Genomic DNA, 26,151 nt, shown 5'->3' with positions numbered 1-26,151 from the left:
AGTCAGCATTGGTTTTGAGGCGGGTTTAGCTGTGACGCAACAAACAACATGACGGCATCCACAGGTGAGATGAGCGTAGCTATCGCGCAAGTTTTATCCAAATTAGAAAATATTCCTGGGGAAGCTGTGAAGCTATGAGTCTCAGCCATGCAGCTGGGAGGAATGAACGACACAGACATCCTCCACGGCCGATTCCAGTCCCTAATGGAGGAATATACTTTCTTCAGAAGTGTAGGGCCTACCGTGAAAACTTGGTGGGTATTGTCGTTGATGAGGTTCATGTCACACACAAATGGTAAGTTTAAAAACGTTAACATTAGTTGCGTTACCTAACTTAATTGTATGTTAAACCAAGGCATTAGAAGAACACTTTGTTCATCTGATTGGTTGATTTGGCCCATCGATAACCAACATAGGTGATAGACAGATGGTTTATCCAATCAGCTAACCAGTATTTTGGCCCCTTCCCAAAAGTTCTCCAACGAAAAATTCCCAGATGGACATGTAGAGCAAATGCAAAGCATCCATCTGCCGGAGTCTGGATAGCGAACAGGCTTTGGCACTGTGTGAACAGCCAGTAATATGATTGTTTTTTAGAAGTCTCATGGAAATGGTACGGATTTCAAGACATTAATTTACAGATAATTTATTCAATTTATTCATGTGCACAGACAGACATGTAAATGTTGCGTCGACCCATCCATGTTTGTGTTTGTGCAGGATCATGTGCATGGCATTAATTAGCCAAATCAGTTTTAATTTATGCTCAACAGACTTGTTACCATCATCCACATAGGACTATTTTGTTATGATCAAATTACACTTTGTATTTTCATATACAAAATGTACAGTATACTGTCTAATAATACTCATCTTAGAGATATCTTGAGGGATCTTAGGGGTAGGGGAGATGAGTTTTGTTCTGTGTTAATGAGAATCTAATCTGTTTCCTTTTCAAAACCTTCAAAGAGCACACCTGTCTTTTGCACCTGCTGTACAGCAAAAACCTAACTGTCCTCTACAGAGACACCTAGGACAAATAAGTAGCTCTTATCTGCCAAATGTTAGTTGTCATGGTAGGGAGTGCTTGGACATTTTTTTTTTTCAACAATGAATAAAATCAATCTGCACCTGTGCAACTGAGACATTCAATGTTTGCTAATCAAACAGAAGGGCTATTTTATACCCAGTGTAATGCAGTCCATAAACAGCCCTCTCGGGCCAAAATCCACTGAATGCTCAAATAAAACAAGTCACTTGCTTTCATTGTCCTTGATGTTAGGTCTTTTTCCTTTCAATGGACAGTTTAAGGTTGAGACAGAATCACAACTAATGAAGTAGTTTCCACATGGAATAATTTTCATAAAGCACCACTTCATGAACATTAGGTATTTCTTCCTATCTATAAATAAATAAATAAATAAATAAATAAATATTTACAAGATGTTATTTTTTTTTTCATTTGTCTGACCAAGAAAATTGTGTTACAATAGAAAAGAATAGATCTTTATTGTCATTGTCACAGGTACAATGAAATTTAAAGTGCTTTCTGGTCAGTGCATCATTCATATAGTCAATATATCTATAATAAAATAAAAAAGGAATATAAATACATTTTAAAAATAATAATAAATAATAAATAATTGTGCTAGTGCTAGTGTTACCTAAAAATAAATAGAAACATATAACATCATTAGCAGCATGCATACATAGTTAGCTTGAATGATTTTCCATACCAAGAAAAGTGTGTTAGCTTGAACGATTAATATTCTGGCAAAAGTGTCTTGAATATCTGAATAAATTATTCCTACTGAAATCCGTCGGCCTAACTTGGCCTGATTTTGCAGTCTGCCTAGTGAGTGTGACTGAACAATAGATGTTTTTGTAAAAATATGTGTATATAGGAAGTAACAATGCACTTCTTTCTAAACCATTAATTTATAGTATTGAAATGCATGCAAACTCCAGCAACTCCAAAAATCATCAATGAAAAAATTAGACATATTTAAATATCTGAATGCCTGCATACAAACTAAAATGTTATTTAATTAGACTTAGTAATCTGGGGAACTTGGCGCACCAGGTCAAACCAAAAGTAACAAGCCACGGTGTCATCTTAGATGCAGAGTTAAGTTTTAAGCCCCATATCAGTAAAGTCACTCAGACAGCCTATTTCCACTTGAGAAACATTGCCAAAGTGCGGCCCTTTTTAACTCAACAAGATGCAGAAAAACTAATTCACGCCTTTATCACAGGTTAGACTACTGCAATGCACTTTTCACTGGTCTTCCCAAAAAACATCTAAAGAAATTGGCACTCATACAGAACTCTGCGGCTAGACTTTTAACTAAGACTAAGAAGAGAGAACACATCACCCCTGTGTTGGCTGAACTGCACTGGCTCCCTATTTCCTATAGAATTGATTTTAAGGTTATGTTAATTACTTACAAAGCTCTGAATGGCATAGCACCTTCATATATCTCTGAGCTTTTAATATCTTATCAACCACAAAGGAAACTTAGATCATCCAATTCTAATCTTTTAATCGTACCCAAAGTGCTCCACAAACAAAGTGGAGAAGCTGCTTTTATCCATTATGCCCCCAAACTATGGAACACCCTGCCTCTGTACATCAAGCAGGCGAGTTCAGTAAATATTTTTAAAAAAGATCTGAAAACATACCTGTACAGGAAAGCTTTTAGTTAACTCATCTTATCCTGTAGACTACTTTTTCAGATTATTCTACATCTGCTGCTATTGGAGGGCGCAGCCAGCCAGAAGCGGATGGGCTCCCCCTATTAAGTCAGGTTCTGCTCAAGGTTTCTTCCTGGAATATGGGAGTTTTTCCTTGCCACAGTTGCCGTATGGCGTGCTTGTGGGGGGTAAGAGGGTTAAGGCTGCCAGTCTTATGACGTCATTTTCTATATTTTTGATATGTTGCTGAGTGGATCATAAATGGCCCCAGCAATGAAGAAAAGTGATTGATAATGACTGACTGACTATTATTGTGTTACATGTTTCAAATGTAAAGCACTTTGAGCTGCATTCTGTGTATGAAAGGTGCTATACAAATAAAGCTTATTATTACAGTACATGAAAATGCACTGTACTGTTCTTCCTAGGCAACAACTTCTTATTATTATTATTCCGCTTACCACTTTTTCCGTACGCTATTTCTCTTGAACAGTTTAACTTAGAAACTTCATTCAAACTTTGTAATGTAGGTATTCAAACGGACGAAGCTGCTATGTCTTTTCAACTTTGAAACTTTTATACTTTTTAAACTATTAAAGAAAAACTTTTTAAAAATCCCCATAGACTTAACATTGCCGATTGTGACATCATAATACGGCCGTTAAGCAATTAGAATCCTATGGCAGGTGTTCAGGCCACCTGGATCAACTGCCAGTCTCAGGCTTTAAGCATACAAACTGGCCCTATTAAGACTACACATCCTGTTCAACTGCTTCCTCTGCCAAAAACTGTTTCAAAATAAAAGTCCTCACTACAACATTTCACTGTTAAACAATTTAACCCTTTAAACTACTGAACTTTTTAACTGTTCAGCCATTGTAACTGTTACTTGTCATCAACTATGACTCCTACCCACTGTAGCTAGTTAGCATAGTTAGCATTGCTAACATTGTTAGCATTTTTAGCAAAACTGCTAAAAATGATTAGCTAAGTTAGCATGTTAACATTGTTATAGTGTTAATTTCGTCAGACGAGACGAGAGGAAATATGTTCGTCAACAACCTTTTTTTTCATGACTAAGACGAGATGATGACGAGACGGCAGTAATGTCCTGAAACACTGACTAAGACCATCTTAAGATGCATTATTGTTGACGAAAAAAGACGAGACTAAAATGTTTTGCATGAAATAAAAACTAAGATAAAATCTCTCTTCATTTTCATCTACAAAATGAGAAGACAGAATATCTAGCTGTTACGTTTTCAAAATATGCCGAATAAGTTCATACGCAACAGCTTTCCTGTAGGCTAGTCTACGTGCTGTTGCTGAAACCCTGTGGCTGCAACACGAAACTACATGGAACAAGAACACTGGAGATTTTTGCCAGAGTTAGCAAGCTAACTACCTAAGCTTTATGCCACAATGCTACATACCCAGAAGTTGAAGCTTCTCTCATACAAATTAACATCCCCCAGAATGTCCATACGAAAATGTTCATCATGTAATGTCAACTATTTAACTAGTTAGACTGATGATGCAAAGTTTGCTAGCAAGTAAGCTAATATGGAAAGTTCGCTAGCAAGTTAGCTATGGCTAAGATGAAGAGTCTGTTTGGGGAATGTGTTGTGTTTGGGCGTATATCGCCATCTAGCGAGGCGGAGTAAAACATTAATACTTTGGTCTACGACAGTGTTTCTCAAACTTTTTCAGTTTCAGGACCACTTAACTAACCCTAGCTAAAAAAAAAAAGATTAGACCTACTTCAACAGTAGCCTATAATTAGTCTACACTATAGGCCTACTCACTGAACCACCTTGCTTATTGTCTTTGCACTTTGCTTATTGTGTGGATTCATACTGTATGATTTAAACTGGCATATCTTACATAGACAGTGTTGCAGAACTGTTTTTACATACAAGTTGGTTCAATATTGTAAACAACTCATCTATATTATATTTTACCACGTCTGCTCGCGGACCACTTGGGATAGCTTGCGGACACTAGTGATTTCCTGACCACACTTTGAGAAACACTGGTCTACGAATATGATAGTGATCCAGTCGAATCTTTTACTGTCTATGGTCAAATCCCAGCCGAGCTATAACTGTAGCTCGACTTACCTGTGCATGTAAACATACTGACTGACAAAAAATCAGAATGAGTAATTATAACAGACGAGTAGCCCTGTGGACACACAATATTGTTGGAAAATTGAGATGTGTGAAACACTATTTGACTCAAATGGTAATCAGAAATAATTTGTTATAAAAAAAAAGACTAAAATGTGTTGACTAAAACTGACTAAGACTAAGATACCTTTAGTTTTCTTTTGACTAAAACTAGACTAAAATGACGAGACTTTTAGTCGACTAAAACTTGACTAACAAAAATGATATTTGAATGACTAAATATGACAAAGACTAAAAAGGACATTTCGTCACAAGACTAAGACTAAGACTAAATTAAAAATAGGTGACAAAATTAACACTACATTGTTAGCATGCTAGTTAGCATTTTTAGCAAAACTGCTAAAAATGATTAGCTAAGTTAGCTAAGTAACATGGTTAATATAGTTAGCATGTTAGCATTGTTAGCATAGTTATCATAACTACTAAAAATGATTAGCTAGGTTAGCTAAATCACATGGTTAGCATAGTTAGCATTGTTAACATGCTAGTTAGCATAACTACTAAAATGATTAGCTAGGTTAGCTAAGTCACATGGTTAGTATAGTTAGCACGTTAGCATGCTAGTTAGCATAACTACTAAAAATGATTAGCTAGGTTAGCTAAGTCATATGGTTAACATAGTTAGCATGTTAACATTGCTAGCATAGTTAGCATGTTTAGCAAAACTGCTAGAAAAGTTAGCTAAGTAGCATGGTTAACATAGTTAGCATTGCTAGCACTGCTATAAAACATTAGCTAAGTAGCATGGTTAGCATAGTTAAAAATCTTAGCATAACTGCTAGCAAACATTAGAGCCATTCCAACTTTCAGTTATCGTCAAATATCTACTTATACACAGCCATTAAACTATTTGAATATCAACATTCATTAAACTGCTAGAAAACATTAGCTAAGTTAGTTAAGTAGCATGGTTAGCATGTTAGCATTGCTAGCACTGCTATAAAACATCAGCTAAGTAGCATGGTTAGCATACAGACCCACACAGCAAAAGGACTCCGCGGCGGATCCGCCGCGGAGGTATGACGGCTTCCGGAACGGACCCGCGAAACGGACCCGTATCGGAGTCCAGATGCTCTCAGGAACGGATCCGCTACGAAGGCGGATCGCGGACCCGCCGTGGCTCCGCACTGCATCCACTCCGCATCCGCGATTAAAACCTTACCTCCGCGGCGGGTCCGTTTGGGATCCGCAAATCGATACATACATCCGCCGCGGACCCGCAACGGACTCAAAGGCTCATCTGGCCCGGGTCCGTTTTGGACCCGTTTATCTCATTTTCAAAATTCCTTCTGTTCTTGCTGTAGGATAAAACTAGGCAACTATAGGATAAAAGTAAAACTATCACTAGGCCTAGCCTAGGCTACTACAGCAATATAGGCCTACGATTAATCTGCATTGCCTCGTATTTTTAACTTAACAATACTGTCAATAAACCTAACAGAAAAGGTTTAAGTCAAGACATCAATTTACTGTACAAACGTGATCACTACTCAATGGAAATATAAAATGGACATTTATGGAAAGTTACAGCTTATAAGCTATTCTGTTTTTGTTAAGTAGCCTACATTGCCTAGGCTACTTTACATTCATTTTGTGGTCAAAACCTAATTTAGTGCTTTATAGGCCTAGGTCAGTGCAGACATGAAATATTTTATCTAATAGGCTACAACTTCAATGAAATACTGCGCTATGCACAGCTAAAATATCAGAAAATGAATAACTGGTGAATGACAAGAAGTTCAATAAAAAGATTGTTTAATGCTTATTTCTCCTATTACTCCATTTGTGTGGATGGAGGCGGAACACATCTCCTCGTTGCCCGATCCACCGCCGGTTGAAACCGTGTCACCATGTTTTTCCTCACAGCACCTGTAATCAAACAGACAGATATGTTTATGTTTATGGTATGTAGCATCCAAAGCCAAGTATGCTTACACAATACAATATATGAGATAGGTATTAAGGAGATTAAATTTAAAAAGAAACATGACTTACAAAGCTCCTCTGTTCGCTGCACGTTGAGGGCTGGTGTGGGGGTGGAGGGAGTTGAGGAGGGACTGCCGTTCCTGGCCCATAGTGAGGCGGGCGGTGTGCGAGAGGGGGAATTTTCTTTTATTAAATGGTAGTATAAAATTGTATTAAATCTGTTAACCATGACTGATAATACACATGGGGCCTTTCTATTCACTAATATTTCAGAGATCAGTCCCTACCTTGAGTAACTCTCCGTATGTTAAATGCAGGTGCAGGGAGTTGAGGTGGTGAAGAGTGTTGCGGTCCTGCCCCATGGTGAGGTGCTAAGGGAGATAAATGGTTGTGATCTGTTAACCATGGTAGGCTGAGAGCTACAGGGCCAAAAAATGGCAAACAAAAACAAATCTCTGGTCATGCTGGACATGAATTTGTATGTTTCAATATTTTGGTATGCACTATCTATATCAACTCCATGAATGGATTGACATTGAAATCAATGTGTTTCAATACAATCTGATAATAATGAATTAACTTTTCAGGCAATATTGCATGAATGCAGATGTTTTAACTGACAAAATATTTGGCTGAGATTTTGAAAGTAATGGATAAAGTATGCAGAAAATATCAGATGGTAATGCAGATGCAATCTGTTGATCTGAAATGGAGTGACTACTGCTGTGTTAATATAGATGGGGCCACTGTATTCAATATTATTTCAGAGATCAGTCTTTACCTTAACAGTTTTCTCCAGGTTGAGGGGTAGTGACTCGGCTGCCTGGCACTCGGCGAGATGGTGGAGCTGGAGGAATAGATACAAAGAGAGGGGAATGTCTTTAGCACTAAGAATGTTAACCATATCTCTAATATTAATATTATGATTTAGTTATTTCAATGTTAAGAGATTATTACTTACTTTGCCAGTGCAATTGGCTTGGGCTTGAGGGTTCAACTGACATACCAGGCGAGTTGGAAGGTACCTCAGAGATGCAAAGTCACCATTTTCTGGCTCTTCACTGTCATCAGAGTCCCCGAAACGATGGCTGTTACATAACGATATCATTATGGTTATTGCAATCCCAAAATTTCCAAATATACATATAGTACAAGCATCTCTGGTCTATTTTGGAATGCTATGGGAATGTGTTCACATTTCATTTTAACAACCCAGAAAGTATCTTACTTGATCAAGCAAACCCAACAGAGGCAATCGTAACGTTAGATGCTAGAATCCAGCCGATAAAAGTTGACGCTGCAGAACAAACAAAATAGAAGATGGGGACCAAGTTCCATACAGTTACGTTACGTTAGCATAATAAATCACAAACCGATGCCAATAGTTGTCTGAACCGACTTAAACAGTGATTAAAATGCCGAGGCTTTCATTACAAAGATGGCAGATAGACACTAAAGTTACGTATGAGACCACACTTGGCAAAATGCAAACGTTAATGCACAGCTAGCTAGAGGCTAGGGCTAAACCATTATCAGTGAGTCAACATGCTAAAGTTGTAGGTAGCTATCATAGCAGAGTGCTTCACTGACTTCATTGACTGAAATACCAGTGCCAATATCACCTTAATCAAGGTTTGCATCGCAAACGTGATTTCAATATATGTATAGCACTAATAGACATTAGCAATAACTTATGCAATTGCGCCTAGCAGCATGCTAGCTAGCAGCTATATGCCGCTAGCATAGTAGCACTATATGGACAACAGCGACACATTAAAACAGACAAGACCAGACTAATGTTAAATAACAATGTGTGTTTTTTAAATCACACTACCATAACATATTCTGTAGAAATTGCTATCCCATTTTAAATCAGATACGCTACAGACTCATATGAGCATCACAGCTAACAATAACGTTAACTTTGCACAAACTGTTGCACAAAATGACAAACGTCTCTGGTTGCACTAACGTTAACGTTAGTCCTAATATCAAACAACGTCATTACAATTAATAAACATGATGATTATAAAACCACAAAGGCCAATGTTTAGCTATTGTGAATGTCGCAATATATTAATAAATATCACTTACTCGAGAGGGTTCAGCGCAACCGTGTCCCAGCAAAGAAAATATCCACTAGTATGACTCTTCTTGGCTCTTGGTGTACAGTCATGTTCAACCGTTACAGTAAATGCGCGTCCGCGCCCGCGGATCCGAAATGGGTCCACTCAGGATCCGCTGTTTGACAGTAGAATTTACGGGGCCGCCTGGAGGCGGAGCTGATCCTCTGTGCGGCACCAAAACGAATGCGACAGTCACGCGGGTTTGGCGTCTTGAAGGCGGATCCGCCTAGGAGTCTACTGCTGTGTGGGGAGGGTCCCCGTTAAAAATTGACACTTCATTCACGATAATGGTGATTCACGCAGCTGGGTGACATGTAAGTACAACTGCAGCCGCTTGGGGGCAGCATAGTCCGCTGTGGCGTTCAACGGTCGAACTGGACGGCGCATTCGACAGCAAGGGCTGTGATTGGCCGAGTTTTCAGTGCGTTTCTCTGTTTTTAGCAGCCCCTGCAACATGCTAATCCACTGTAGCCTAAGCTTTGTACATAATGTTAAACATAGTTTTGGATTCAGTGGCAAGATTTCTTGATTGTATAGTGCCTGTCTCTCAGTAATGTTTTAAAATGAGAGCTTCGTCAGCTGGCAGTAGGCTACTTTGTCAGAAGTTCGCTTGCTAACAGAACATAAAAATGCTGCCCAGAAACCTTGTGAATAGTTCTGACACTAACGAGGTTGAAATATAGCCTTTGCCTACAGCATCTCCTTAACAGTAAAGTTAACAAAATGACAGCATTCATATGACAAAGGAAAACGAATCCGGTCACTCAAGACTGTGCCGCAGCCGTGGGGCAGAAGACGCTTGGTGGCCGTCCACAACGTTATAAACTTAACCTAAATAGTCGGCTGCTGTAAACTACAATCGGATTTTATTGTATACCCCTGTTGTCTCAATGATGATAACATCTCATTTCCGACTATATTTCAAAGTGTGCCGTTCATTTGCATTATTAACATAACATCGTATTTTGTCATTTTTGGCGAAGACATGCATTCCGTTAGGGATATTGAACATATTTAACATTCTCTAACCATCGTGATTTCGAATTGGTGCAGTTGTCAGCACAAAAACTCATTTTATTCTTTTGCTCTTTTGCATTGCTCTATGCTGTTCTATGGTGCTTTCTGCCTCTTGGTTGCGCACGCATGTTTTCGTGGCGTTTCATAGAAATCCATATATAATGAGCGCATAAAACGACGTTTTGGGACATTAATCTACATGTAGGCTACGTTAAGCTTTAAGGATTGTATGTCCTTAATTTATTTATATAGGCCTATTTAGGCTACTTGCGCAAACCCTGGATACTTTTATTGCCACACAACAATATTGGTGGTATTTGTTACATTAGCTTCAAAAGGCACCGCTTCAGAAAGCTGCACTGCTTGTGAAAGAAGGGGGTGGGGGAGGGGAGCTTGCAGCCAAGTGTCGGAAAAATGCATAGCCTACAACACAGAACCCGCTTCTCGCATTAGTCACTGACAGTAGACACGCTTCCAGCCTAATGACTTTCACACATTTTGAATGATTTACAGCAGGGGTCTCAAACACCCGGCCCGCGTCCTGCCCAATTCCGGCCCGCGACGTATGACAAAATAATAATGTAATCCGGCCCTTGAGGCTATTAATTGCGACAAACAACGATACTGCTTAAAATAGACGATAGATCCAGGTACGGTGACAAATCTCATTTGTAGGCCTACTCTACTCTTCAAACCCAAAATCGCTGCGCAAAGTTTTCAGGAAATACTTGTATTACACGCGAGAAACACAAAGACGTGCATATGTAATGACGCGGAAGCGATGCAGGCCATAGTGTTGCAGAAATTGAAGCAGAAATTAAGCAGAAATAGAACTACACCAAATGTTGAAAAACGTTCACGTGTGATGAAGTCTTAGGTAAGCTATGTTATTCACCTATTCTAATTCTGAAGAAGAATATCCTTTTGGAGATTATGATCGATCGTCTATGACCGTGATAGTCACGGTGCGTCTCTGAATGGAGGTGCGTGTATACAACGGTGTCCACTAAGCATACCATGCTTGTTTCGACCCTCTGCCCAACATAGCTTGGAGGTTGCAGTGGTAATCGTGATAATAGTGTCCGTAATGGATGTGGTACAGACAGCAGGGCTAGTAGAAATAGGACTCTAAAGAACTACAAAGTCACCCGCAATATGATGCGAACTTCTGGGTACTGCAGAAAATATTTCTTAACTTCAAAAACTCAGTGTCTAAAACTCGGTGTCATTCAGACTCAACCCTCTTGACGTTTGGTGATTAATTGACAGCTGTTTTGGGACACGTTAAACTTTCTTTATAACGAGCGCATAAAACGACTTGTTGTTTGGGACATTAAGCTACGTTAAGCTTTTTCACGTTAAGGATTGTATGTCCTTAATTTATTTATATATTTAGGCTACTTGCGCAAACCCTGGATACTTTTATTGCCACACAACAATATTGGTGGTATTTGTTACATTAGCTTCAAAAGGCACCGCTTCAGAAAGCTGAACTGCTTGTGAAAGAAGGGGGTGGGGGAGGGGAGCTTGCAGCCAAGTGTCGGAAAAATGCATAGCCTACAACACAGAACCCGCTTCTCGCATTAGTCACTGACAGTAGACACGCTTCCAGCCTAATGACTTTCACACATTTTGAATGTCTTTCTATAGGCTAAGCATATAATGGAGATAGAGTAGAAAACTGGATTTAACTAAACAAATGTAACTAAGTAAACTGATTGTTTACTCTACAGTAGGCTATGTTCCCCCTCTCAGGCTGTACAGTAGGCCTATTGAAAGTAGGCTAATGAGCTCAATAGACACGTTAGCGCTTCCATTAGGAAACTTTCGTTGCAGACTTTCACAACTGATTGTTTAGCCTACAGTAGCCTACTGTAGACCTACTCTACAGTAGCCTAGGCTATAGGTTATGTTCCCCCTCTCAGGCTGTACAGTAGGCCTATTGAAAGTAGACTAATGAGCTTAGACACATAAGCGCTTCCAGCCTAATGACTTTCACACATGAATGATTTACAGTAGACACATTAGCGCTCCACGCAGTGGCGTAACTAGGCCTAGTAGGTGCAGCAAGTGCAGTCGCACCAGGGCCTATGACCTCCGTCGCTACCCCCGCAATGCAATTGCTGGAAAATTCTATACCGGTCCTTTCTGACTACCTGCGTGCCTTTGACCAGGCCAAGGCTACAGCGCAGACACTCGCAAATAAATGGGGGTTCAGAGTACATTTGAAAATGTGAAGAGTGAAGCGTCATTTTGACGAACTATCGGAAGATAAACGCTTAACCGATGCAGAGAGATACTTAAAAGTGCAGGTATTTAATGCAACTCTGGACATCATAATCAGTCAGCTCTCCCAAAGATGTGCAAGCATGCGGGAAACTTGTTATGTGGTTGAGTCTTTACGTCCTATGATCCTTCAACTCGCCGGTGATGATGAACTGCTTGAAAAGGCAGTACGTTTTGTCAGACCATTATAGCATGGACATTGCACCGACATTCCCAACACAACTCCTCTCATTTAGGTCTTGCTTTAAAGCAGAGATTTCACAGAAGGCATGTATTTTTCAACTTGCCAAAAGGCTGGTGGTAGATTATGACAGTGTAACATCCACATTCGGGGAAGTGTGTACTGCTCTCATGTTGTTTCTACATTGCCTATGACTGTGGCAACAGCTGAGCGATCTTTTTCCAAATGTTCAACAATTGCTGGTGTACAGGCTATAATCAATTAGCTAAATCATTTGTCCAGCTGTTTAAACATTTTTTCGTGTTACATTCAAACGCAAAAGGTGCTTTGATATATTTTGTTTAAACGTTGGCAAGCAGGCATGCTGCGGTTGCAATGAATGAGGATAATTGGTTTTATCTGCGGTGTTATTTTTTGCATTTTGAATATGACTCGCTCCAGCACGTCTACTTTTTTGCCCGGTGCTTTCTTAAAGGAGCTGCACCATCTTACAACAATTGCATCTACATTTTCATATTAGAATGTTTTGTCAAGTGTAAGCTTAAACTACCGTGATCAAATTAAGTTTCCGTGCCCCCGCTGAAAGTCTCTTATGCTCTTATCGTTACACTATCAAATCTATAAGTAACCGTGACAAATAGGGTATAAGATATATAAACTCACGCTATTGTATTATCATATATGTTTGGTAATGGCTCAGCTTTCTCTGATTGTTCTACTGACTTGGAAACTGCATCATGGAAGCAGTAAGTCAAGTCGCATCAAAAATAGTAGTGGCAGAACTCCAAAGTGACACCTTGTGGTTGTTTGTGTCAACTGCCGTTTGTGCCATTTCTGCTGAGAAAATGGGGATCGTGATTCCTGAAGGAACCCGTCCAAACTTAACGGGGACCCACTGTAGTTAAAAATCTTAGCATAACTGCTAGCAAACTATAGAGCCATTCCAACTTTCGTCAAATTATCGTCAAATATCTACCTATACACATTCATTAAACTTCCAGTCTGTCAACAACTTTTAAACTATTTACCTTTAACTTTTAAACGGTCTACTTTTAAACTATCTATTAAACTAGCTGTCTATCAACAACTTTTAAACTATCTACTGGCTATCAACAACTTTTAAACTATCTACATTCAGCTTTTAAACAGTCTACTTTTAAACTATCAACTTTTATTAAGCTATGCAGCCACCATGTCTATCCTAGCATCACCGTAGTAACCATCTCTGTATTATCTATTTTAACTATGATACATGATATTTTACATCACAACTTTAGCATTTTCATGCACTGGGAATTCCTTGGAATTGCATTTCTAGTTATTATTATTATTATTATTATTTATATAGTGCAACCAATGTAAATTATATATTATTAGTAATACATGCATAATTAAAATGTCTGCTAATAAAACAAGGAGTTTGACGTACCAGGATCGGTTTTCTAGATGACAATTTACAGTATGTTTATTTTAAAACAACCACAAGTAGCCAAGGCTATCTGCTTAACAATTCATAGGCAAAGTCAGGTTAAATCACATAAGCGTGTAGGCCTAACAGACTATAACAATAAGTGTGTTATAAAACCACGAAGAAGATACAGAAAATGCAATGTAGTAATCATAACTTTTAATATAGCCTATTAAAGTCACAAACCATATTTAATAGGCTACCTGCACGGCGGCAGGGGTAACATAAACCATCATGTAGGCTTAACATAGAGCAATTAGTGTGTAAAACAAAAATGCAATGCAATAGCCTAATTACTTTCGACATAAAAAAAATCATAAACACATTAAATAAAAATATAGCTGCAAGCAGCAATGTGGGGACCTAGCAGTAGACTAGCAGGAATGGTGTTGCCATGGCATGAGCAAGCACTCACAGCAACTTTCATGGCAATTGGATAAAGAATAGCTGAGATATCAGCTCATTCATTTTGTTACAGTACCCCTATAGGCCAAATTACACCAATGTCCTTGTGCGTTCTCAGAATCAAATGCCAAGTCCCTGTACCAAGTTTGGCTTTAGTACATCAAAACGTTGCTGAAATAAGATAAGATAAGATCATCTTGGGCTTGGGCTTTAAAGTGCATTCGCTTTGAACAACAATCACATACAGGACAACAATCGCATACATGCAGGACAACAGTCACATGCAGGACATGACCCTAATACAGAGAGAAAATAGCCCTTACATTTTGTAAGAAGGCATAAATAAATAAATTGTGTTTCCTTCCTTTCCTATTTTGTGTAGTAGAGTCGCTTAGTTTATAAAAAGGAATAAATAGATTACTAAAAATTATGTTTCCTTCATTCCCTTGTTTTATTCTGTAGAGCCACCAATGCAGGGAGGAAGGACTGCTTAAAATGGTTGCTTTTATAGCTAATGGCCCTAAACCGCTTCCTTGATGGTAGTAGCTGGTATTCGGTATGAAGAATATGAGTTGGGTCATCAAGAATGTTATGTGCCTGATTTACCATCCCCTTTTAAAAAATGGATTGAAGGGATAGGTCATTCCTTCTAATTGCCTTCATTACCTTCATTGTTGTTTTTACTAATCTCTCCAAATTGGGTCAAACCAGTGGGCCATACCATATCTGATTAAACTTTCCAATACAACATTGTAGAAGAGTGTCATAATGTTGGTACAGTGGGTACTTCTTCGAATTGTCCGGCTTCACGTGTGATTCTCATGTGACCTCACACGTGAATCACACATCTTATTATTATTATATTTCCCCAGTGAAGCTTCAATGACCCATACAACCACTATGTGGCACTTGTGAGCAGGGTTAGGAACGTCGGTTTTTGCCGTTTTCAGTTGTTTCCACAATATTACCCCCTGATGAGCTTTCAATTCGATGGCTGATAGGCCTACAGTACGTCTCCTGCGTCAGTCCCAACATTTAGCACTATAATCAAACAATCCAAAATTGAATTAGGCCTAAATCCCGAAGCAACCTGAAAATCTGCTGCTTTTAATATAGCCTACCTATACGCTGCTCCAAACGACACACAGTTTCACAATATATATATATATATATAAGTTTGCTAATGGCCCACAAGCTGATCTGATGTTTGAAGTGCCCTTGGCCTGTCTCTGCTGGCTACTGTCATGGAAATAATCATATGAGGGGGGGTAGTAGGCTCCAGCACTGGGGTTGGTGGCTCCCATCTGAAACAGTTTTTAATTTAGGTACAACAGCAATACAAGGTGTGGCATGTGAGCGTCAGAGCAACATAAGGTGTGGCGTGTGAGCGTGTGAACGAATTGAAATGCCTGTGTCTCAGTGGGTGCCCTGTTTATACCTATCAATGTTTTCATATAGCAAATCTATACAAAATATCAGAAAATGGTTTTGCATTAGGCGTATAGCCCAGCAGACAATAAGACTACCAAATTAATTAAACAAGAAAACTGCATGTGTCTTTCTTTCCTCCGATTGGAATTAATGAAATTACTGCACAAAGTGGAAAGGGAAAAAAGTGTGGGATGTCCATTTAAATTATAGCCTAATGCACTGTTGTGCGTTTTAAATCCGAAATAAGAAGGAATGTGAGGAGACTGCTATTAACAAATCTACAATTGAAACTACGGGTAGGCCTATGACGCAAATGTACATATAATAGCATTTTGTCCTGGTCTATGGATGTCTGCTTAGTTGTTGACAGTTTTTTACGATTTAAAATGATACTTTTTAGATTTTAACAGGCCAAGTTGAAGAGCTGTTGTCCGGTATTGTTTGTGCATATCGCTTGTATATAGATATCCACGCTCTGGCGTCCCCTCTGCGTCGTGTTCGCCCCCCAGTTTCAGAGCTATTCTAAATGCAAAAATGCACAGAGGGAGTTATGACAAAACCGTGAGTCTTAACAAACTAGATCCTAATAGAAAGCTGTTAGCTTTCCTAAGCTATATAAGGTATAAGCTAGTCCTATTACACAACATAAATTGTCACTAGGCTATGCTGGTGACCCAAATAAAAGCTAACAAGCCAATGGAGAGTTGCTAGACTAGCCCTGGCAGCAAATGTAATTTGCCGCTAGGGTGCGTCTAGATTTCTAGGCTAGCTTTGAACCATAATTTTTTGCCAATTGGTTCGTTCTGAAAATAAACAGTATTTTAACGTTTCTGGTTTTGGTTCCCACCCTAAAATTGATGTTCCCGAACCGGTTAGAACAAAAAAATATTGTTCCTGAACCGGTTAATAACGTTCCATGTCAGCTGTAGGAAAAAAATATACCGTATTTTCCGGACTATACGTCGCACTTTTTTCATAGTTTTGGCTGGTCCTGCGACTCAGGTGCAACATATATACTGTATATATTTATATACAGTGGACGCATTACGCGGCGTGAAGCTGCATGAAACTTAAGTACCACTTTCAGCCACTGTGCGTCGCTCTGCCACTGTACATAGCTCTGTCAGTAGCCTGCCGGCCGCCCCTTCTGAAAAAGCAGGAGGCTACCGTTAAACATAATTGTTGCCGAGAGGAATCCCAGCCTACGAATTCAATAACAAAATAAATCATGCATAATTAAACATTACCTCGATTTAGGCTACTTGGGTATGGCTTAAGGCTTGACTACACGGCGGTATCGAAAATCGAAATCTGCTTTTGATAGCCTACCGGTGCCGCTCCACAAAACGAAAAAATATCTTAATTTGCCGTCTACGTTATTGTCCGTGTTGGGGGTAACGCAACTACGCAAATCAAAACAGTGTCTTGTGTGATAATTGAGCCAGTAGAGAAATAACTGTTCAGAATTAATCTGTAGCCTTGGGTAGGCTTCTGCAGAAAACAATGTTGTTGGCGATTTAATACTATCTAGCGACGTTTTTAACAGGCTACGCAATAGAGGCTTAGACAACTATGACCCACGTTTTTGGTTTCGTAAATGAACTTGCCCTACTTTTTGACTGCAATGTAGTCAATTGACTGCTTGACATGTCACTTTTATTTTTCTGTACAATAAACAAATACATCTGCTTTATGCCGCAGAATTACATTCATATTTGGCTGACTTCTGCAGACGCGCAAAAAAAAACCGCCACTTCCCTCCCCATATTCCACTGATCACATCAGACATCAGGGGTGCGTATGCGAGTCACACATAATGTTTGAAAACCACTGGCTCGTAATCACAATAATTTAACACATGACAGTTGGATACTTCATCATGTTCCCATGCCAATGTAGCAGGGCGGAGGTAGATGTTTGAATGGAGCTAGTCGACTACACCACCTGCGAGGGTTAGGCCCTCCCAGGAACTAATTTAGAAACCTTGTTGGTCAGTTTAGACCCCTTTGGGCACACAGGTTTGCAACACTGAGACTAGAGACATGGTTCTATAAAAATAATATGACAATTTATTGACGCATAACAATAACAGTTCCATTATGGACTGCACAGAGACAACACAAACAGGAATACAACCACAAGCGACTAATCATATAAGATACACCCACATACAAGCAGGTTGCACACAGATATTGCACAAGGTCCAATAGGCCGGGAAGAGGGCAGTGGGCTCACCAGGGCTAGCAAGAGGCTAACAAGGGGTAGGATCCAGGCACAGCACAACACAGGTGAACACGGCACACACTTGATGCACAGCAATTACAAAGGACAGTGAAGGGAAACCACCACCTGGGAATCAGCTTGCCACCCACTTTGGCCCAACAGCTCCTGGAGGTCAGGCTGCATGAGCGCAACCACCTGGTCAGCTTCAAGGTCACAACCTGCACGTATGCACAGAGAGGGGGTTGCATTCACTCACAAACATTCAAGACAAGGACAAACACGGTACAAGCAGCAAGCTTGAAGATGGTCAACCACCAGTTCCGGCTTCGCTGAAGTACCGTTGTCCCCTGCATGTGGAGGAGGGGCACGGCCACAGTTCTGAATTGGATACGAGGCTGCCTTAAGCAGAAGCTCGAATCAGAGCAAATGACTCACCGCTGAACCACAAGACAAACGTACTCAGGATTGTTCCTCAAACACCCAACAGGACAGCACCAGCCCAAACAGCCTGCTGCTCCCACGCCACTACCACAAAGACATGCAGTCAGCTGCCTAGATATAAGGTGGCAGGTGCCATCTGGTAATTAGCAAGATGGTCTTCAGCTAAGTCAGCAATTAAGACGAAAAAAGGGGTGGAGACCTATCCTGCTACACCTACATTTTGGTGAGTAGCATAGAGATTGTTAAAAACAATAAAGTATGGTTCTCCATTTGGGACATCGAAAACTTCATTCAAAAAAAGCCTTTATAAAAGTAAAAAAAAAAATATATTCCATAAGAAGTAAAATAAAATACTGTCACTGTAGTAACTGTACCACATTATCCCAAGCTTCAAAGAGCTCCCCACGTCTGTGACAGGCAGACGTGACACCGCTAAATTCTCAGCTTGTTTATACCCAACACTGAACACGTAAGACCGCTAGGCCCATCACTGTGGGGTGCGGTAGCCTAGGCTACTCTCTGGGATTTAAGTCAAGCAATATAACCATATAAATGCATGGCTTGCTCACTCATTGTTTCAAAAGGAGTGATTTCGGCTTTGTCTGACTTGGCCATTGTTGGCTACGTAAAAATAAACAAGTAGGCCTATCCCCCATCCAATGATATCGGCAAATGTTTGCACTGAATACAACAGGAAAGCCCTGCAGCGCATAGTGAACACAGCTGGAAGGATTATTGGTGCTTCTCTCCCCGCCCTGAAGGACATTTACAGCTCCCACCTCACCCGCAAGGCCAAAATTGTGATGCAAGTCACCCCGCTCACAATTTGTTTGATCTACTGCCCTCTGGGAAGAGGTACAGAAGCCTGCGCTCCCGCACCACCAGACTCACCAACAGCTTCATACACCAGGCTGTTAGGATCCTGAACTCTCTCCCCCCTCTACCCTCAGCTACATAACATCCTGGACTTTTAGACCCAAAATGGCTGCCTTGCACTACTCCACTTGCACTACTCCACTTGTACACTTGCAACTTGTTGTTGTTGTCCTGTTGTCCTGAACACTTCTGAACACACTTCTGCTGCTCTTACATAACTTGCACCACTATGCCACTTGCATACTTAGGTCAAACAAAACTACCTCAGCCATTTATTTATTGGCCTGACTTTTGCACTATTATATTGACTGTCTACTGTATGCACAATTGCACAATTTCTACCAAATTTTGCTGCTCTTATTTCTTCATTGTATGTGCCTTCTTATTTTTACTTTTTATATTGTTTACTTGAATGTTATGTTTGTCTGTGGACCTAATTGGTAAAATATGTCTTGTCTCCACCGTGGGATAGTAGGAAACGCAATTTCGATCTCTTTGTATGTCTTGACATGTGAAGAAATTGACAATAAAGCAGACTTTGACTTTGACTTTGACTTTTCCAAAGTAAGAATATCACTTCACTATGCACCTTCGACAATGAATAGCTCATTACACTTATGTTACTGTTAAGCGTAGGCCTAACTGGTATCATTACAAACATTATTCTGTGTTAGCCTGGGTTTTCCCATGCTGCCTTACGCGCGCAATTTTATTCACGCTGCTAGGCAGCCTGGATTCCATGGAGCAAATGTTCGCCTCAGTAAGGGACCAATCACAGAACGGAGGGAGGGCAGCAAGACGATGACAACACACCGAAGCTGTTATGAGCTACGTACAGACGCATTTGATAGACATTCGTAGCGCCCAATAAACGGCTCTGGGCATTCGTAAACCACGTTTCAAATACGAGAAAATGAATGTCTAGTTCCCAGACCCCATCTCAATGAGATGAGGTCTGACGTTAGCCAGGCTAATTCTGTGTCCTAAAAACTGGCATATTTTATGGCATTGTGTCATGTAAGGTCATTGCAAAATCTAGAGAAATGTGTGAGGTGGTCAGCGGGGGACAATTGAGACACACATTGGATTGTGTTATTACTTGAACATTCCACACTATCCACAGCTGTGGTATCGGGGGCAGGAGGATTACTGTTAGCGCAGGCTTTACATAAAATTCTTCAACAGAAGGCCTGCCTCGAATGCAGGCTTGCCCAAAATAAAGGCCTGCATACAGTGAGTAGGTTAAATAACAGACCCGCCACAATGTGCGGTATGATGATTTTTTACGAGCAAGATGTTTTTGGTGCCCTACGCGCACTGCATGTTCTTAAATAACAATGATCATCAGTAATATTCGACCATTATTTTGTGTAAATGGGCTATGCATTGGGTTAGACACCAGGGGCCATATTCACAAAGCCTTTTATCTTACCACTAGGAGTAGGCTACTCCTAAACAGAGGCGGACAGAGTACACAGCTTCATTACTTGAGTAAAAGTACAGATACCCTTGATACCCAGATAACTTGAAACTTGAAACATTAAAATTGAAATAGTCTGGCAAGGTGGGGCCACAGCTTGGCACATTCCCGGGATGGACCTTCATCCATTGTTTCGTCCATGGTTTCGTCTCTTATCTAAATCTAACCATGGAGTTGACTTTGGCGGAAAGCTGAAGGTGATTGCGGATGTCCCAATCAGTGGCGCCTGCACAATCCAATCACGTTTGAAAGGGAAACAAGAAATTGAGGGTTTCCGAGATTTTTCTTTTTTCTAGAAGTAGTAATGGGTACTCACAGTTATGGATAGAAATGTAGTGGAGTAAAGAGTATAATATTTGCCTCTCAAATGTACTTGAGTAAAGTCATGAGTACTACCCAAAAATGATACTCGAGTAAAGTACAGATCCCTCAAAACTGTACTCAAGTACTGTACTCAAGTAAATGTACTCCGTTACTGTCCGGCTCTGCTCCTAAATAGCAATAAAAGATTTTAGCTAGGACTTTCTCTTATTAAGTTATTCACAAAGCCTTTCAGACCTACAGTACTCTTAGTAAGGAAAAATGACAACTCCTAAACTAAGAGCAAAGATTCTGGAGCGGAGCGCTCTAGAATCTTTGACTAAGAGTGAGTGAGTGAGTCTTCGTTTTATGGATGACGTTATTACTCATGCACGAGCTTGACTGAAGTGACCACCTTGATTGGCTAATGATTGTAACGCGGGAATGATTCCAAACACCTCCCTTACGATGATGAGTGACAGGTGACAGAGAATGCGTGCGCTACACAAGGTGTGTAGCCTACACAAGGACGGAAGATGATTAATAACTGAATAAAAAGGCCTAGCCTAACGGTGGGTTTCCACACAGCGAAACACCTCGCGATTTTCGGCCAGCGAAATTTCGCCTCGGGGGCGTGACAGCGAAACCGATAACCTTTTGACTGCAGTGTCTAGCCAGTGGTGGCAAGCAAGCTAATTAGGCTAATCAGCTAATTCAAACGTTTAAGTATTTAATGAAGATATCCAGGGGTCTTTATGCCTCGACTAAGTTGATGTTGCCTATAAACAACAATTCATGTTCATAGAAACAACAAGGTCAATAAGACATAATATATTTCATACCTGTGTTGCAGCATGTAGCCTAGCTGTCTAGCTAGGTTTACAATGCAATTCAATGTCCTAAAATACTAGCATTTCGCCTGTCAGCTAGCTAAAAAGATCGAGTGCTTAAACTGACATATATAGTGGTCTATTTAGTGGTGTATGTGCTCTGACTAAGTTCGTGTTGCATATAAACCACAATTCGTGTTAATCACATACAAATTTTCGTGTTACAGCTTGATCAGACTTTTTTGTAACTCCCGCCTCCAAACACAAAGACGCGGACCTGATTGGTTCTCGAATGGTCCTCATTTAAATAAAGTTAAACTTTGGCCAACTTTGTTTCGCCTGCCTCGGCGATTCGCTTTCATTTCGCCTAATCAGGGCGAATTTCGTCTCCATTCAACCTCAATGAGAGCGACGCGAAATTTCGGTGTGTGGAAACACACCGTAAATGAATCAAGAGTAAGGCAAAACAAATAGCCTAGTAGCCTAATGAAACATACGGATCGATGTAGTATCTTTGTAACATTATTAAATGAATCTGTTACTATGCCTATGCCTACGTTTGCAAAAGAGAACATTTTAATTTGATTCACAGTAATGTTACATTTAATTTACATGTTGACAATGAGTAACCTAGTTTTGGTTGTTGTTGGTGGCGTTATTGCATGTTAGTTATGCCTACAATGCAAAATTGCTTCCTCACGATTGGAAGCTCCTGTAGCCGCATACTAGGATTTCAAAACATGGCGAAATGCCACAAAAAACGGTTTGTGAATAGGTCTGTGAGTTAGGAGTCCTCTCGACTTCTTTTAAGCTGTCACAGAGGTGGGAAGGTGTGATTTGTTGGGGCCAACGTGAATCGGGAGGTCAGTTAATAGGCTATATCGTGAAGATTTTTCTTGCCATCTAAGGCACGAGTGCATCTGCCTCACCAAGTAGCCCGTTTATTTACAACTAACATTACATTTAATTAAACTGCTTATAGGCTATGCCGAAAATAGTTTTCAATATTTTGAATATTAGTGTCGGGTGAATTAGGAAATATTCTCAAGTAGCCTTATGGCTGAAAGCTGCTTGGGACCCCCCCCCCCCCCCGGTCAAGCAATATAACCATACAAATGCGCGGCATGCACTCATTGTTTCAAAAGGAGTAATTTTAAAACACTGAAAGTTAATATTTTACCATAGTGCACATTTTATCAATAGTTTGAATGTTGTGTGTTTCTGCTCATTGACAAATAGCGTTCAGCACAATGATTCATGCCCAATTAATTCCCCTGTTAAAGTGTTCGCCTTTGTTACACTAGTTTGATTTCGTGATGTAGCCTATGATAAACACCATATGGCCAAATATGTGACTCAGCTAATGTTAGGCTATACAATTTCACCTCTTAAAGACAAGCTGGTGTAGCTTATTAGACTACCATTAAAATGCACCGACGGTAGCCTAGGCACCAGGCTATCGCATGATTTCATGCACTTAAGTGAAAAGGGCCTCGCATCTGTCAAGGTCGCACAGGGCCTCGCACCCCCTTGTGACGGCCCTGCAGCTCCTCCTAAGACAGCGGAAAAAAAGTTAAAATAAGCGATAAACCCGGGAAAAGTTGACAGGTTTGTTTCGGTCCTGGTGATTATTTGTGAAATTGTGCAAACGACAGCCTTTCCAAGGCATTTCAAGGAAGGAGTAGTAGCATGCAAGCTCCCAAATTAAGTACAGAAGGGAATTTGGAAGGCATTTGGCTGAGCAACGGAGGTTAATATGCTCAATATTTTGTCCAAATGATGTCTGTCTATCATCGTTGCACTTGGAGAAAACCGGAATGTTTCATTCTTCTACGGCTGCAAGCGGGATTCACTCGCAGTTAACCAAATATTTCTTTATTAGGGCAGGGCAGGCATATTTCTGGCTATTAAATTATTTGTAAACCAGTCTGCTAAAGTCTGTAGTGAAGTATGTGTAGGGTTTTCCAGGCTCCATTTCTTTTTACGAGACACCCTGCTCACAAGAGACATCTGCCGGTTGTTTGGGTTGTTGCAGCGTCACTGGAAAAATACAAATTAAAGTTGCGTGATACCGCGTGATCCTGCGTGCGGACCGCGAGGGAAGCTGGCCAAATCGAAGCAATGCCCACTGTATATGGTTTTTTCCTCTTCATGACACATTTTTTGACTGGTGCGACGTATACTCTGGTGCGACTTAAAGTCCGGAAAATACGGTATGCATGCTTTCAAACTGGCTATTAATAGTAACAATATGTAAGGGATAATGTATAGAATGCTAGTCATTATCGGGAAATAGGTCCCGACAGGGCGAGCCAGACCCGACCCAATAATGACCGGCATTCTATAGCCTACATTATCCCGCTTATTACTAGCCTGACGAGCCAGACCCACATTAAAATGTAGGGTCTGGGTACGGTTCGCAGTGCTCAGTCCGAAGGGCGGGATAATCGGTTGTCTTTCAAATTCCCTCTGCACGCAATAGGACAGCGCTGAGTCCCATGTGTTTTCCCACCAGCGGAGCTAGTTGGCTAGTTCAAACTTTTGCCATCTTAAAACAAGCTTAACTCGTGTCACTTGGCCAACAGCAAAATCCATCTTCTTTGTTTTCAAGTAGCAGGGAATTCAAGCCAAACCGTTGCAACTCTGCCAGGGTCATTCCACGTCAATTCAACAAGGCCCACGCACTTAGGTATCAAAAAATCTGAAAAAATTACCAGGTGAACCTATGTTACCCAGGAGACACACTGTAAAATTAATCTTATGTAAGATCAATACTTTCCAAGATACAGCCAGTTTCACAGGGGGAGGGTGGTGTCGATTTTGTTCGGCCTCTTTTTTTTGTCAAAGTTCACAAGCCCACAGCGCAAGAACTAAACCATGTAGGAGGCTCAAATTTTGCATGCTGGTACATAAATAGGAATAGTATGTAGCAAAATCGTCACGTTTGGTCTGGATAATCCTGCATGGTCATAGCTGTCCCTCAAAGTTGATACAAATTTTATTGGAGTTTTTGGCTGGGCTCTGTTTAAGCCTTAAGAAGACATATTTGTACTCAACATAGGCTCTTGATTTATTTTCCTTACTGAGATAAGTAGAAACACTCTCACAAAAAACAATGAACAGAAAATAAATCCCTCCAGGGTCTGAACAGCAGACCTTACAAGTCTAAAAAATGATTTTGGTTCTCATTTTCAGAGCACCCAAACACCTTGTGGGAATATACAAAGATTTTTTAAATATTTTTTTCTTTATTCTCCATGATCTTTTCTTTTTAAAAACACCAATTTGACTTGTCTTATGCAAATCTTTCTTTTTCACTTTCCACCCTGAATGTTGAAAACTAGCATAGTTAGCTAATTATAAGGTATGGGTGTTATAAGGTCTATGCCGCGAGTGGCCAGCTGTTGCGAGAGAAAATTAAGATCATATGCCTATTTGCTCCGGAAAACTTAAATTGTGCTGTGGATTGTCATGACAGAGAAGTCTATCTATCTATCTATCTATCTAACAGGTTGCACCACACAAATAGTTTCTTTCAACAACATCGCAAAAAAACACGGGCACAATTTCTGCAAAACCATTTAGTGAATGATGAATTTGTGCGTAGCCTAGGCTATTGCTGATGTCCTTCATTTCTTCACGTCTTCCAACATAAACAAATGCAATAATAGTCTAGTGCAGGGGTTCCCAAACTTTTCCACGACAAGGCCCCCCAAATACCACTAGGTTCTGGCCAAGGACCCGATGTGTTATTAAATCCATCGACAATACTACGGCAAATGTAAAAATACATTAAGCTAATCCTAATAATTATTTTAACCACAAGCACTTCGCGATGGAGCATACAGTGTGTAAAAATTGCATTTGGGGCTTTCTGCTATATGAGAGCTATCACTCTACTATTATTACCAGTCATTATCATGGGAAATACATGTTCAGATATGTGTCACATTATTATAATGGCATTGTATATCAACCCTCATAGTAATAGGTGTATTTAAAAATTTTCAAATGTATTTATTTGCTTTTATCTTTTCCGTCCAACTTGCTGAGGCCCCCCTGGCACCCCCTCGTGACCCCCCAGGGGGCCCCGGCCCCCACTTTGAAAACCACTGGTCTAGTGAAGTCAGAAGTGACCCTCTCTAAAGGCCTCTTGGAAATCATGTTACATTAAATGCGCACTCAATTGTGATTCGAAGCAAAAAGTATCACTGATAGCCTAACAAAGGTAAATTGCATATTTGTAAATGTGGCGATGGCAAAGCGTTTTGTGGTTAA

At 40.3% G+C, this 26,151-nt stretch overlaps 1 protein-coding gene and 2 long non-coding RNA genes across 5 annotated transcripts in view; 1 reads left to right on the top strand and 2 right to left on the bottom strand.

Annotated features, from left to right (window-relative positions):
• Positions 1-26,151, top strand: part of ca8 (carbonic anhydrase VIII) — a 108,781-nt gene that overhangs the window by 2,101 nt on the left and 80,529 nt on the right. The gene's annotated exons all lie outside the window — the stretch shown is intronic.
• Positions 6,723-7,146, bottom strand: LOC121723915. Its single transcript, XR_006035078.1, has 3 exons — positions 7,097-7,146; positions 6,879-6,949; positions 6,723-6,752 (listed from the first exon to the last, which is right to left on the bottom strand). It is a non-coding gene; the product is annotated as an uncharacterized LOC121723915 (long non-coding RNA).
• Positions 7,421-9,178, bottom strand: LOC121723940. Of its 2 annotated transcripts, XR_006035096.1 has the most exons (4): positions 8,904-9,178; positions 8,038-8,106; positions 7,771-7,897; positions 7,421-7,656 (listed from the first exon to the last, which is right to left on the bottom strand). It is a non-coding gene; the product is annotated as an uncharacterized LOC121723940 (long non-coding RNA). The 2 variants fall into 2 exon arrangements; XR_006035093.1 differs by lacking the exon at positions 8,904-9,178 and having other exon boundaries at positions 7,422-7,656; positions 8,038-8,474.

Source organism: Alosa sapidissima, chromosome 1 (assembly GCF_018492685.1).
Source record: "Alosa sapidissima isolate fAloSap1 chromosome 1, fAloSap1.pri, whole genome shotgun sequence".
NCBI lineage: Eukaryota > Metazoa > Chordata > Actinopteri > Clupeiformes > Clupeidae > Alosa > Alosa sapidissima.
This window is presented reverse-complemented; position numbering and strand designations above follow the sequence as displayed.